At 43.0% G+C, this 15519-nt stretch overlaps 1 long non-coding RNA gene across 2 annotated transcripts; it reads left to right on the top strand.

Annotated features, from left to right (window-relative positions):
- The first annotated feature begins 1419 nt into the window (after positions 1–1419).
- Positions 1420–13389, top strand: LOC102074410 (uncharacterized). 2 transcript variants are annotated; one of them, XR_012578260.1, is made up of 4 exons: positions 1420–1558; positions 1856–2299; positions 2936–3111; positions 7727–13389. It is a non-coding gene; the product is annotated as an uncharacterized LOC102074410 (long non-coding RNA). The 2 variants fall into 2 exon arrangements; XR_012578259.1 differs by having other exon boundaries at positions 1422–1558; positions 2936–3080; positions 7727–13387.
- Positions 13390–15519: the final 2130 nt, after the last annotated feature.

Genomic DNA, 15519 nt, shown 5'->3' on the forward strand with positions numbered 1-15519 from the left:
ATATAGTCAACCCAGAACAGCAATCACCACCTGTATGAAGTTCAACAAGGGAAAGTGCCGGATTCTGCATCTCAGATGGGACAACCCTGGGTGTATGGACCATCTGGGAATGATAAAATGGAGAGCAGTACCATGAAAAGAGACCTGGGGTCCTGGTCAAGGGCAAGTTTGAACATGAGTGAGCAGTGCCCTGGCAGCCAGGACGGCCAACTCTGTCCTGGGGCCATCAGGCTCAGCATCAGCAGCCAGGCAAGGGAGGGAATTGTCCCACTCTGCTCTGCACTGGGGCAGCCTCACCTGGAGTGCTGGGGGCAGTTTTATGACAAAGACATTAAGCTATTAGAGAGCATCCAAAGGAGGGCAACCAAGATGGAGAAGGGACTTAAGGAGAAGCAGTATGAGGAATAGTTGAGGTCACTTGGCTATTCAGGCTGGAGAAAAGGAGACTGAGAGGAGACCTCGTTGTAGTTACAACTTCCTCGTGAAGGGAAGAGGAGGAGCAGGCACTGATTTCTTCTCTGTGGTGACCAGTGACAGGACCTGAGGCAACAGGGCAAGTGTAGGCTGGATATTAGAAAAAGGTTTAAAGGTTTTTCGCCCAGGGAGTGGTTGGGTACTGTAATGGGCCCGCCAGGGAAGTTGGTCCGGGGGGCTGTTGTGGTTTGAGAGGAAGTAAGTTTTCTGGGATATGCTGTGGTCATCAACAGGTGTTCAAATTTTAATATTGGCACCTGGTGTGGCTACTGGGGACATTGGATACGCCTCTGAGAACACGGGTTAAAAAGCAGAGCACTCCCGGGGTGAAGTGGCACGCCGAGAGAGGAGAAGGGTCGACCTTCTCGAAACGTCCCGCCAAGCTGGCCAGCACCGCTTGCAGCCTGGGGGGCACTGTCCAACTCTCGGTGTTTGGGACAGCGCCTAAGGAAAGCACCCTGCGTTATAGCAGCGATGCTTCCTTGCAGAAAGACGTGGCCGCGGTAAGACTTCAGCTAGCAGGAAATAAATAGAGTGCTCCCCAGTCGGGGCAAGTCCAGGTTTAATGCAGACCGCAGGTAAGCCTGCAACGGAAGCATGCGAGGCGCATGGGGGGGGGGCATGCACTTACAAAGGGAGAGGGGTACAAAGGAGGAGCCCGTCCTTGGGCGAATGGGAATCCAGAGAGGCGTGGGATACAGAGGAGTGACATCAAGTAAAGACCAATGAAAACAACTTTAAGGAGGGGCCTCGGCCCCTGAACCAATCACTCTGTGCCCTAGACAAAAGTTTCCAGAGAAAAAGGTGGTGGCAGAGAGCAACGGCAGGGTACTGGGGAGGGGTTTAGAAAAAGATACATTGATTTCCAGGGAAACCGGGGAGGAGTTGAGGTAACTGACAACAGCAGGGAGGGGAGGGAGAAACAGGGCAGAACCATTACAGAACAGGGGGGAACGGAACGGTCCAACTTACACAACACAACACCGGGGGAAGATCACTTGGGTTTGGGCGAGGGAAACAGGTCAGACCCCCCCTGCCCAGCTGCTGGCTGGGCGGGGGAGGGGCAGCCATGCGGCCGGGTGAGGTGGGCCTGGGCCGAGGCTGGAAGGGTGGAAGAGGGCGGCCCTCCCCGCCAGGAGACAGAGAGAGACAGAGAGAGACAGAGAGAGACAGAGAGAGACAGAGAGACAGAGAGACAGAGAGAGAGAGAGAGAGACAGAGAGAGAGAGAGAGAGAGAGAGAGAGAGAGCCTGTGCTGGCAGCACAGCCCGGCCGGCGAAGGGGGGGTGCAGCGAAAAGGTGTCCGGCCGCCTGTGGGAGGTTTGGGCGGGCAGAGCCCGAGCTTTTAACCCTTTTTTTTTGGACAATTAAAACTTTGCAGAACACTAACCTTTCCTAGAAGAGAGATAGAGATGAAATGGAAGAAGGAAGGTCTGGGCAAGTGAAAGACGTCGGGAGAGTAGAGAAGAATCTTAGGTGGGAAGTGAGGATGGAGTGGCCTTAGCTGGACTCTTCTTGTTATAGCCATGGACAGAACCATGTTTCCTGTGACACAGAGACTGCATCCAGGGGGAGGCAATGCCTCAGAGCCAAGAGGGTTCAGTGTTGGTGCCCCTCGGCCCCAGGGGGTGAAATTTAGCGGGGACAGGTGTCCCAAAGGAGAGACTGTGCCCTTTTTTGGGATGGGACAAAGCATCCTTAAAAGGACAACCCTAGAAGCAGCTCTGGTCCATGTGCAGTGATGAGAGCACTGGACATGGAAGGAAGATTTCACAATGGCAGATGTTCTCCGAGCGGTGCCACGAGTGACATGGAAACCCAAGAGGTCTGAACTATGTTTCCAGGGGAAGCCTATGGCACAAGAGGGACTCCTCACTCCTTGTTGAACTGAGAATTGATTATCTAAAGGGTGATGATGGACCAAGAGTTGGTGATTTAGGGGATGGAGGTATTGGAAATTTGGTGGCGGGAGGAGGAAATGTTTTTGGAAAGTTTTCATTTCCATGTGTGTTTCTTGTTACTTAGAGTTGTAGTTTAGTTAATAAAGTTTTCTTTATTTCTAAGTGGAGGCCTGTTTTGTTTATTGCTGGTCACATCTCACATCAGGCACCAGGGAGCATATATTTTCATGGGGGCACTGGCATTGCGCCAGTGTCAGACCATGACAGGGGTACCTGACAGACTTCAAGTTCTGTTTGTCTGTTCTGTTTGTCTGACAGAGTTCAAGAAGCATTTGAACAATACTCCTGGGCACACAATGTGATTCTTGGGGATGGTGCTCTGCAGGGCTGGAGTTGATGATCATTGATGGCCCCTTCCAAGTCAACATATTCTATGATTCTGTGATTTAATTGCTGAACAGTTGCAATATTTTGAAAGAGGAGAATCCTTTACAAAAATAATTTTGTATTTGTTTACACTCATTCTATTTTCATCCTCCTGTTGTCTCCTCTCTCCTTAGCACTGGAAATCATAGCTCCAGCATGGAAACCTCAACAGATGGGCAGAACTTCCCTTCTGAACTGTGGCATCTTCAAGAAGGATTCACACACTTATCACTTGCTTCTCCTCCCATTTCCTGCTCCAGCAGAATGGAGAAGAGAATTGTAAGTAAAAAGGTGAAGATCATAGGTTGAGGTAAGAACAATTTACTGGAAACAGCAATGAGATAAGAAAGCAAAAAGTAACTGAAATAAAATAAATTTTAAAAGTATACAAAAGAGAGGGTGATTTCACAGGCAAAAATGCTCACTGGAGATCCCAAGACAATGAAACTGGCAGATGTCTTCCCTCAACCCGCCAAGTTTGTTTGACCAAAACCCACACAGAAGTCCAAAGAATCCCTTCTCTCTGCCACTGCAATGACCTGAGGTGGTATAGAGTAAACTCTGTCTCCTGGCCAAAAGCGGGACAATGAGGCAAAAGGCTTTACCTACAGCTGGAAAGCATGGCTTTGTACTTCAGCCAAGCTCACCTAACAATCTGCCCCTGCTGGAAGAGGTGCTAATAATCAAGCTGCACCTCAGCACCTTTATCTGTCAAACCAGGTGGTCATCTGCCAGCTGAGTTAGGGAATGAAGCAAAAATATTAATTTCTTTTAAATCACAGACTTGATTTCCCACACATTGGCTAATGGAAGTGACTTCCATATCACACTTAGGTACAGACCTAACTGTGGTGTCCACTCAAAGCTGATGCTATCAAGAAAGATTGACCAGCTCTAACAATCTGTACACCAGGAATAATTTGTACCATAAAAGCAGCAGAACTCCTTTCACTACCTGTGTCTTGTCAGGGAAATGTAAAGCACAGAAGTAAAGTCACTGTTCTTAATGTTATATTGAAGTATTGTAGCAGATAATATCTTCCCTGCTGTGATTTCTCACCTCTTGCCTATCATGGTTCAATATGATGTAGTCCTTAAAATGCAGAGCAAAGCCTCAGAAACAGGGGTGGTCAGAATCTTGATGACTCAGTGCAAATATTTCTCAACTTCTTTGACTGTTAGGAAAATGAGCTGAGAACAGCAGGTCAACACTTTCCTCTCAACAGACTGTGTAATAACTTGAAATGAGACTCATTTGGAAGAAAGAATTTATGCATTAAAGTGTTATTTGAAATTTTGTGGTTAAACTTGCAGTTCTCTTGGAAGTTTAGTTTCTGTCTTTTGATATTTTTGCATTGTGTCTATCCCCTAGTAGTCCCTCATGTTAGAGCAGCTCACTTGCTTCTGACTGATTACTTGGTGATCTTTTAGGAAATGCCTGTAACTCAAGAAAATAGAATTATTTCTTGCCTGCCAAGCCTTTCTGTGGTCTGTGTATTTCAACAAGGTGATATTAACAATGTATCATAGTGACATCAACCTTCATCCAATTCATTAAACCGACTTATGACGTGTAAGGGGATAAGAAGGAAAAAATGTCACCAGGATCAAACTTGATATTTCAACTTTTTAATAAGGCAAGCCAGAATGACATTCTTAAGGCAGTTCCATGTTGCCATCTTAACATCCACACCAGATCAGTTAAATTGCAAGTTGTTATTGATAGCCATGGTATGTTCAGAGAGGTTGACAATAATGCTGTTTTGAAGATGTCCCAGTCTTAGCAGATGGTATTTGTGTAAAGTGAGGTGCTGGATTTGCCTTTAATTTCCTTGCAGCACTTGCTATATTGTGCCGGTTTTAACAACTAGCAGGGAAGTAAATTTCAAACAAGCCCCACCCTTTTGCCCCACCCATTCCAATACTGGAGGAACAATGAGGAGAAAATATAAATTGGAATAACAATTTACTAAATTTGTGAGAGGTGGTGCAGTATTAATGGCAAAAAGTTTATAAAAGAGGGAAGTGCCCACAAAAAGTTATTCACCATTGGGAACAGAAAAAGAGGCTTCCAAAAGCAGTGCTGCTCATGTGGTTTCCAGACAAAGGCAATACATTGAAAGAGCTCTCATGGCTTAAAGTCCTTTCTGGACACCAAGTCTGAAAAAACCCCAAAACAAACTACAATGAATTGGGACAAAACGACCCCCTTAGTAGCTAGATCACCTGTGTCGGGCTGCCTGCTGTTTCTCTGGACCAGTGTGCTTGGGTGAGCTCAAGCAGTGCTCACCCAGCGTGACTCAGTGCTGGGGGCACACACTCTGCTGGGCTTGAAGGGGAGGGAGGCCTGGGGGCAGAGGGGAGGCTGGGGCCACCAGCTGTCCCAACGCCTTCTCTCTGGAGAGAGTCAGGCAAGAAGGTGAATTTCTGGCACTTGGTTCTTTATGATGAAATTTTGTCCCCACCAATGATTAAGGTGGTATGAAATTAAAGGGCCTGAAAAGCCCCAACCCCTTTTCTCTGTAACCTGGACATGTTCTCTGGGACATATGGTTGCAGTTTTTGTATCAGTATCAGCTCCAGCTTCCGTTACTGGCAGCCTCTGTTCTGTAGAGATACCGTGGTATATTCCTCAAGGAATGCAAGGTTCTTGTAGCATTCCCCCTTGCTTCAAAGGCAGCTCAGCAGGGCCCGCCAGACCTCTTAAAATAGCAAACATGGAAGAATGGAACTCCTGATTACCAGTAAAAGCAAAATAAACAAAAAGATGCACTCTGGCTGACTCTAATGTCACATTCTTAAGAGAACGTGTCATGCTGTTGAAAAAGTCCCAGGATATTTTAAACTGGTTTTATTCAGAAGGAAAACATGATGAATAACATGCAAGGATATTCACTTAGACCATGATTCATTAATTGCCCAAATGAAAGCTGTGATAATATTAATCAAGGATGGTGAAAAGGATATATTTTTTACTTTATTATTATTTTATTTTTATTCCAAACTGTTATACTTTATTTTTATTCTGCCTTCATTTGCACAAAACTAGCTTCATTAAGAAATCTTTCCAACAAAGCTTTTCTCAAACAAACCGTCCTTTTGTCAGCTTCTATCAAGATAAATATTTTCTCCTTGTTCTTAAGGCAAACCTTCCCTCTCACTGAGACTCTTGCAATGTGACAAGCCTGCATTATCCACTATATGAGAAGATCTCCAATATAATTTGCATGATGTTGAGCAGCAGAAAATGACATTTCAGGCAGAAGTATTTGAAACATTCTGAAGAGTAGATTTTGTTTTTCAGCCAGAGGAGGCTTGCAATGAGCCAAAACCAGAAGAGAGCGTTAACATTTAGGTGAATAGTGACAGTGATGGTAATGGAAAAGGGTAAGGTATGAAAGGAATGAACAATTATGATAATTTTGTTTGTTTCTCAAAAGATGAGATATTGTGGATGACAGAATACAAACATGCTTCTGCAAGTAGTTATTCCTCTATTTCCAAGTAACCTATTACTTGTCATACATGCATATTTATAAAAAAAAGTCGGAGTCTATTTTCTTATGTGTTTGCAATAGCACATGAATTAAAATAGCACACAGATTAGAAAAATAAAACTTTCTTCTGTAGATGTAATAGGTAATGATACTCAGTTGCTGCTGTAGTTGACAGTAGACATTACTGAAAACAGGCCACAATGTAAAATAACATCTCTTGACAGACTCATGTACATAATGTCTTTAGGTATTCAGAAAAAAACAAAAAAAACCGCAAACAGTTCACTCTTCTACATCGCAGACCTTAAGAAAGCAAACACTTTGATAGAAATGTATCCATGTTTTAAGGACTTAAGAACTATGATTTAGATGGCTGGAACTCCTACTTGACCTCAAGCTTTCTCTGACAACTCGACCAGGACACTTACTGTCTCATCAGTTTCATTTGTAAAAGGAGATGATCCCTATTTCACATTTTTATATTCCAGGCTTAGGGATGAGCAGAGGGAGAGCAGCCCTGTGACAACTTGGGGGTGCTGGTGGGTGAGAGGCTGGACATGAGCCAGCCATGGGCACTCCCAGCCCAGAGAGCCAAACGTGTCCTGGGCTGCATCCAGAGCAGCGTGGGCAGCAGGGCAGGGAGGGGATTCTGCCCCTCTGCTCTGCTCTGGGGAGAGCCCACCTGGAACCTGCATCCAGCTCTGGGCTCCCAGCACAGGGAGGACATAGAACTGCTGGAGTGGGTCCAGAGGAGGCCTTGAAGACAATCAGAAGGCTGGAGCACATATTCTCTCCTACAAAGACAGGCTGAGAGGGTTGGGGTTGTTCAGCCTGTGAACAGAAGGGTCCAGGGACACTTTAGAGCTGCCTTCCAGTATGTGAAGCAGGCCAGCAGGAAAATAGAAGGACTTTTCACAACGGTGAGCCGCTTTAAACAGAAAGAGTGTAGTTTAAGACTAGATATTAGGACAAAAATCCTTTACTGTGGGGGAAGTGAGGTACTGTAACAGATTGCTTCAGGAATCTGTGGATGCCCCATCTCTGCCAGTGTTCAAGGCCAGGAATATTGAGAAACCTCGTGTAGTAGAAGATGCTCCTGCTTGTGGCAGTGGAGTTGAAACTAGGTGATCTTTAAGATCTCTTCCAACTCAAATAATTTTATGGTTCTATGATTCTATGATATTTGGTTGGCAGAGTTTCTGACACAAGAAGCAAACTCCATGTTGTCAATTGAAGAGTCCCATATGAATGTGACTTCTAGGGAGGTTCACCATGTCATATAACACCTTTTCCTAGGATACAGCTGAATAATTAAACTTTTCAATGAAAGTCAAGAAGAGACTGTTGTCAAAATGAACAGTGGCAGTAATATATTTTAAGATAATATTTTTTACACAGTTTAATCACCATTGTATCTTTTCATTACAGTATGAATACGCAATGCTGATCTATTCTACACCATTGCCGTCCCAGCAGAAACCTCTTTGACCCTGTCAAACTAGGTTGCAAGATCAAAACCTGCTGTTGCTGCCCAAGAAAATCCTAGCCCAGTGTATTGAAGAACAGTTACTAGACCTACAGGGGTAGCAGCAGTCTCACCAAGAACTTTCACAAGCCTGACAACAGCAGCAGCCAGCTGCCAGAAGAAAACAGCAGGCATTTTTCATTCATGCAGACCCATTGAAATGGGCCTTTTCTTTTGGCTTGTACAAGTCTCTGGACATGTTATTTGCTACAGATATTTTGCCAGATCCATTCCTGCAATTTGACTCACTGAAAAAGGACGGTGTTTATTTCTATTAGGAATGGTAGTGGCCAAATTCTTACCACAGCTGGATATGGTAGGGTGGTCTTGTTGTTTCTTTCTGCTTCTCTACCCTTTATGGTTTCAGTTAAGTCTGGAGAAAGTGTAAGGAATATTGGGAAATAATGGAATACTTTTTCAGAGGTAATCATTATGCAAGCCAGGACAGAATATATCCTCTGAGATCTTCAACTGGTGTAGCTTGTGCTCATTTGATTTATAAATTTGGCTCTGCAAGAGGAAAATAGATAGATTTCAGGCTGTCTTATTTAATAGAAGCCCACTGACAACTTTGAGGGCTATGTTGGTTTTGTTCTTTTCCAGTGCAAGGCCAGACCTATATTCTACAGATAAAGGTTGACCTGCAAAACTCCTTTCCCTGTGAAGTCTGAGATTTTTGTCTACAGAGGGTGGTACTTCAGACAAAATGTCATAGCATAATTTTATCTATCTTTGTGCTATCAGTCTTGAAATAAACTCTGTTACCATATAGGTTTATTTCAGGAAATAAAATAATGCAAATGTTAAAAAAGACCTAGTGTGCTTGAAAGCTTATGTATTTTTCCAACTTTATCAGTTGCTCTAGTAACAGACATTATCACTCTTTTTCCTCCACAAACCATGCCTTGTTGTTTTCCTTACTTTCTTTACTGTTGAAAATGTACGAAGAGCAGGAGATGGTTTGAAGGGAGATTAGGTAGCTAAAGTACTTCCTTCATATAGATATATTTTTTAGCTGGGCCAAATGGATTCCACTGATGCAGTATGCCATTTAACATTTCTTTCTTTTGCTGTCTCTTAGTTGATTCTTTTTCTGCTCTGCAAGTCTTAGTCTTCTTCAGATATGTGCCCTGACTGCTTTTATACTAATGTAGCCATTATTGCCACAATACTCAGGGTATTTGAGTTCCAAGGAGAATACAGATTTATTGTATAGCTTTGGTAGCTTTATAACACAGTTATGTTTGTTCCAAATTTTTGGCTAGTCTTTACTGGGTTAAATTATCATATTCTCTGTCAAAACCAAGAGTCACCTAAAGAGACTTAATTTGTGGCAGAAACAGTCAGAAGTAGTCAAAAAAATCCATCTGTATAAAAAATCTGTTTGTAAAACCAAGCCATAAATTCTCTTCAAGGGCCTCAATGCTCTTTTCAGCTGCACCTACACAAATGGTGTAGGCAAGTACATCTTTGCTATGTCTGCCCTTGCTGATGGCAAGACACAAACCAGCTCTCTTCCAGGAACTGAATAGTCTCATTCAGCATATGTACAGCTCTGAGCTAATGCATTTAAATGGTCCTGGCCTGCAGCCAGCAGTAGGCACACAAGTGAAGCAGACATGACCGTCTGTACCTGTCTGTGCCTCCAAAAGTAGAGTCCTTATCATTGTTTCCAGCATTCATGGTATTGGACACTTGCTAAAACCATCAAAATATTCTCTTTGCTCTTGATGTACCCAGCTGCATGTCAATTAATCCAGCAAAGGAAAGCAGAACAATGCCTGCAGCAAGCAGTTATTTATTTCCCATGTCTTACTCTCCATTTTTTCCACTTCTATTCAGCTGCATCAGCTTAATTCACTGATTATTATTTTTTGTTTTATCTATATTTACCCTCAGCTGTTTCCTTTATCATATGCAGGATGCTAAAGGCTACGTTTATTTCAATTTTGCTCACCCTCAGACAACTATCCTTTCAGTGGACATTGCTGCAGGTAAAATTGAGCTTGAATTAAAGGCTGTTGTTACAATGCCATGGCTCAGACATTTATGTTACCCTCTTGTTCAGTAATGTCCACCGGGCTTCTCTGCCTTGCAAATTTGTTTTAAAATTTACTTCAAATTTCTGCCAGAATGCATTTTCATTTAGTTTTTCCCCCAAATCATATTTTTGTTCAGTGGTGTGACACTTGCCTTGCATAGCTCATGCCCTACTGTCTGTGTCAGGAAGTCCCTGCAAAACTTGACATAGGGAGCTCTGAAGAAATGCAGTGAGTCATATTAGAAAGAACATCTGGTTCTAGGAGATCATAAGACAAGGCAGGCTTGACTTTTTGAGTCAGTGATCCTGTTACGGGTATACACAGTCTTCTTTGGTTCACAAGCAAGGGCTTCAAGACCTTTGCAATGCACCATTTGTGTAGAGGTTGCTGTAAGCTTAACATATGTTATATTAGGTTACAAACATTCTCACTGTAAGACTTCTCTACCCTACATAAGCAGGATTCAGGGGACAAATGTAAATAAGAATTGAAGTCTTATGGTCTGGTCATGGAAGAACCAAGTGTGACAACTGAAAAATTTCTTTTCTTTCTAAGTGGATACTTCAGTCATGGAAACTGATCAGAAAGGATTCACAATCATTAACTTTAAAAACCATGCTCAGATGGTAATTTTTTTCCTTCAAGCCTAATATCCCTAGTTGAGGACCATTTCAAGAACCAAGTGTTCACTGACCACAGGAGATGCCAGGCACTGATGGTGTGTCTCACATGGCCACAGGATAAAAACTGAGTGGTCTGTTCCAAGCAACGCTATGCATCCAGCAGGATGAAGCAGAGAGATTCTTGAGGAAGCATGCACCACTTCCAGAGCAGAAGTAATTCAGTTTCTGCCTAACAGCCTTATACCTGTCATTTTTATAGCCCAATTCCTCTGAATCTCAGAAAAAAAGTGACTGTGTGTCCCAGCTTGTACTCTGACATGATGGAGGTTTAAGAGTTATTTAGGTAGGATGTAAAGGGCTTCTAAGAACCCCAGAGTGTCCTGCTTTTGTACCATATATGTATTTTCTCTGAATGATACATTGGCTAAGGAAACCTAGACCAAGACCAGGAACTTGGTAATATGTAAAACAGAGGGGGATAAAGAGAGCAGGGATGGGGAGGGGACACGAAGAAATAACACGGGCCCCCAGTTTGCCACCCTGGTCAAGCATTTCTTGCCTGCAAGCAAGGTTGGAGAAGTTCTCCTCAGCCTGTCTGAAAGTGGCAGAACAAGGTTTTGCTGCATCTGTCCCTGTATAGTGTGGGAAAAGGTAGTGATAGATATATTGAATGCAACCCGTGCTGGCAACTCTGTTCTTGGGAGCTCCTGGTTGTTTCATGTGTCTAAAGCTGTTCCATAGGTCTAGCAAGCAGTGGACATAGTTGGCTTCCTGATTACTCGAAGAGTTTGCATTTCTGCACCTTTTCATGAATGCCATTTGAATGCCATTCAAGCATTTCTAAACCAAGTGCTTGGGATCAATTAAAAAATATATAACAATTGTGTCGTATGAACTTTTCTTCTAAGTATTTCTCATCTAACATTTTTCAGAGCACTTGGTCAGTCTTACAGCAGTCTGTCAGGTTATCATACCTGCTCATCATAGGGGAGTTCTTTCATACTCAGTTTGACCTGATTTTGATGTACAAATCAAAATTCAAAGAGGCTGGCTCAAGTGCTTGCAAGTAAGTGATAAGAAGCAAGAAAGATATTAAAACAAACAAACAAACAAACAACAACAAAATAAAAAAAACCCTCCAGGTTTTGGGCTACAGCTGATCTCTTAATTACCTTTGGTCATATTCTGGAAAGGAGGAATATACTTCCAATTTATAATTGTCTTTCTCCACCCACTTCCAAAGAGAGAAAAAGTCACGTGGGGATGTTGCAGAGGGATTATGGAGGTTTATCATGCTACCATTTTTCAGGAGCTCAGTCCTGTAATGTCATCAACACACACTGCTTTTGCAATTTCAGATTTAGTAAAAGCACTTGCCTGGTTGGAGCTCTTCCATGATCAGGAATGTCCAACAAATTTGAGGAAAGAAATGAGGAGTCTGGGGTGTCCTTTGGATCATTTATTGCACTGAAAACTTCTCTCAGAGAGGAGCAAAGTAGTAGCAAGGTTCAGTAAAGCAATTCCTTATAAAGAAAGCAGAAAGGATCAAATTTGACAGGAGAACAGCAAACAATACAGGTTTTCAGAAGAAATATTGTGACAGTCAAGATACACAGAGCTTAAAAAGTATTAAAGAAGAACTGTAAAAATGAATGTATCATGCAGTTAGTGCTCCTTCAAGTGTGGTATGAAACCGGACAGCCTATTACAGCAGCTCTAAAGACACAGACAGTACCACTTTGTACAAGTCAATGCACTAATTTGCTGCTTACCGTCTTCTACCAGATACTCTGTATTCCACTTCGGCAGTGCTCCTTGACTGTATTAATCATATCCATTCTGATTCTCTCCCTCTTGCCTTTTAGACTCTGTGTCCTTGTCTGATGAAGATCCCCACTGCCCCCCTCAAAGACTCATTGCCCAAGGAAACATGCAGTACCCAAGACAAGGCAGTGACTCATCTAATCCCTGCTGGTGCTGGCCTGCTTTGGAAAAGCATTGTGTCTATGTGGCATAACAGAGAGGAGATGCTACTGCAGAAATGCCTCAGACTGGCCAGCACTCCTGGTCCAGGTCACAGCCTAGGGTCTCAGCAGTCATCTCATCCTCCCCATTGTGCAAGACCAGCACTGCACATCTCTTAGTTCACTGGCCCTGGGATGACACTATAATTTTGGCTTATTAATTAGAACTATAGCCCCTTTTCAAACTTTACGTCAATACTGCGTGTGGCACCTTGGAGGGTACTAAGGGTCTTAAACCCAGAAACAATATTATTTCTTTTATAAAACCAACAAAAAACCCCCAAAATTATCAGAGCTGGCATAATGAAGATTCATTCCTGTGAGTCCACAGGAATGAATTGTCCTGCTGTGTTCCTTGCCTAAATATGTAAGGTCAATCCAGCTGTTACCAGTGGGGCAGAAAGGAGATTTCTTCTAGAACAAAATGCTAGGGACTTCTATATATTTTTTTTTAGTGCCTTCCAGCACAGATCATCTGCTAGGACCATCTGGATGTCATGAGTTCAATGAATTTCCTCTGTTAAAGGTAAACTTGGCTGTTGTAGAGTGGCAGATGCTTTTTCTATTTGTGGCTGATATTGCTTGCACTTTTCTATTGACAATAATCTGTGATAAAAATTTTGTTTGGCTTCACTTGACCTTCTCCATTCTACCCTTTTCCAGAAGGATTTAAAAAATAATAATTTGTAGAACTCTTTAGGAAAGTTGAGCCCAAGAAGAGCCTTTACTATCCACCACTCATTTGTATTATAAAGCACACTCAGTCCCAAAGACAGAATAAAGAAATTATAATGGAGATTTTCTATTATTGGTGCCCTTCTTTCAGTGAGACTTCCTGTTTGTGGTAGTCTATTAATTGACTTTCATGGCACCTGAACAGCTAATAACTCTGAACGCCCTGCAGTATTCCCAAGGAATAGGGGAGGGCATGGATAAGTGTCTGGAGGCTGTTCTTAATAAAAAGTTTGAATGCATCCTCTGGTATCTATGTTACAGAGGATTCGCAGAGATTTAGTGATGCTTGAAGCAGTCGTTGGAGAAAAACTTGGGCCATATTTGAAACACCCACCGCCAATGTCACATTTACATATCACATTTATTTTTCTCCTGTGAGGAAGCTGGGATTTGACAGCTGTCAAGAGTACAAGGGCTGGGTCATTCTGTGTTTGTTGGAGTTTAAGCAGTATGGATGGCACAGGCAACTGTTCTGAGCTCTGTTTTCCATGTGGTGTCAGTGGGGCCCTGCAGACAGCTGCTCTGTAGGGGATGGGTATGGACTGAAAGAGCTGGGCTAGCAGGAACATGGCTGGGGCTGTTTGACAGTGTTGGCTTTAGTGTAAGTATCTACAAGAAGCCAGTGCAGTTGGCTTTATACTGATGAAATAAACAAGTGTTCATGCCCTGGTTTGTGCTTTTAGAAGCACTACAGACTAAATGATCTAACTTATGATTTTCCACACAGAAGTCTATGACAGGCCAAGCCGTTAAAGAGGGCCAATACCCTCACTGATGATGTTCGAAGATATAACAAGTCTCTGCGGCAAGAAGTGAATGCAGATGGGACATGTTCAGCATTCCAGGTTGAGTCCTTGACGTATCCTGTGCAAGTCTGAGACACAGTCCACTAATGCTTGAAGTTAGAATCATGGGAACTATAATCTCAACCATGCACACTTAGTACTTTGACTATAGAAGCAGAGATCCCATTATTTACTCCATCACAAAGGCCTTTGTAAATTATAAGTGCACAGGTTTTTATACAGACCACAAAACAGGTGCAAGGTGGTCTGTTAGATATTTTTGAACTTGTAGAACTTTGTCTCCTTAGACCACATGTGAATCTTGTACTTTGAGCAAAGTGGTTTGCAGATCCATGCGAGCAATGCATGCACTCTGAGCCACCAACTCAAACAATTAAGCAGGAAGGGAGACAAAGGAGGAGAGCAGGACCTACATTTCCTTGCCTGTAAACAAAGACTGTGGAAGCAGGGGAAAAAACCAAAAAAAAGGACAAGAAAAGCCAAAGTCATGTTTAGAACACTTGAAACAAAACCTCACCATTGAAAGGGAAGAGTGGTGACAAAACACGATGGTTTTATCACAGTCTGCTGATCTCTCCACATACACCCTTTTATCTTCCACTAGGCTTCAGGAGCATTCTGACCTAAGTTCTATTAGGCATTTAGCTTCCAGCTTAGAAACATGATGGAAGAAGCATACCACAGGAAAGTAGTTTTGCTTCTGTGCTTTTTTTCATGCTTACTTTCAAGCACAGGTTTTAGTGTTCTGTAATAATGTGTTGTCATGAAAACAGCAGTCTGCCTTAGTCTCTCTGATATGCTGCTGGTTGCTCTTTTAGCTATGTAACAGCGTGTTCCATCTTCATTTGCTTTGAAAGACTAAGGAGGTAAGCTGTTCCAGGATGCTGTATATTTAAATAGTAGGCTATTGCATACAATGCAGAAAGGTCATCTAAAGTGATAGCATTTCTACTATGTGTGCAATATAGATACTGGTTTACCACTGGAAATGTTGCAGAAGGACTCTCCTCTCCCTACAGCATCTGTGTTCTTACCTTCTATGCTGGGAGCAGAAATGCTGAGGAAATGACTCTTGGCCTAGCACAGTCCTATGCCAGGTTTTGGGGCTGTCACACACCCCTTCCATGTGAGTGTGGGGTACATGTAGGGTCTATTATGTACAATGAGTGAGGAAGCCATGCAACTGCCTTGCTATGACATTCATGGCTGGGCTTTGTCTGTGCCCAGGTGTCTGGCGTGCTGCAAAGGATGTGTGTGTTTGTGAGTGCCTTAGGTGAAGGAAACTCCCCTTCTTCTTTCATTCCAGGCAGGCAGGCCGAGGTAATAACCTCTGGCAAGACAGGCAGCTGTGGATATGTGTGTAGCTGTAGCATGGTTAATTTGGGAGTTCAGAAATAAAATAATTCAGCAGCTGTTAGAGAATAAACTTTTTATGAAGGTTACTGGCATATGAGCTGGAAAACCTC

This window comes from Zonotrichia albicollis, chromosome Z, assembly GCF_047830755.1.
Source record: "Zonotrichia albicollis isolate bZonAlb1 chromosome Z, bZonAlb1.hap1, whole genome shotgun sequence".
Lineage (NCBI taxonomy): Eukaryota > Metazoa > Chordata > Aves > Passeriformes > Passerellidae > Zonotrichia > Zonotrichia albicollis.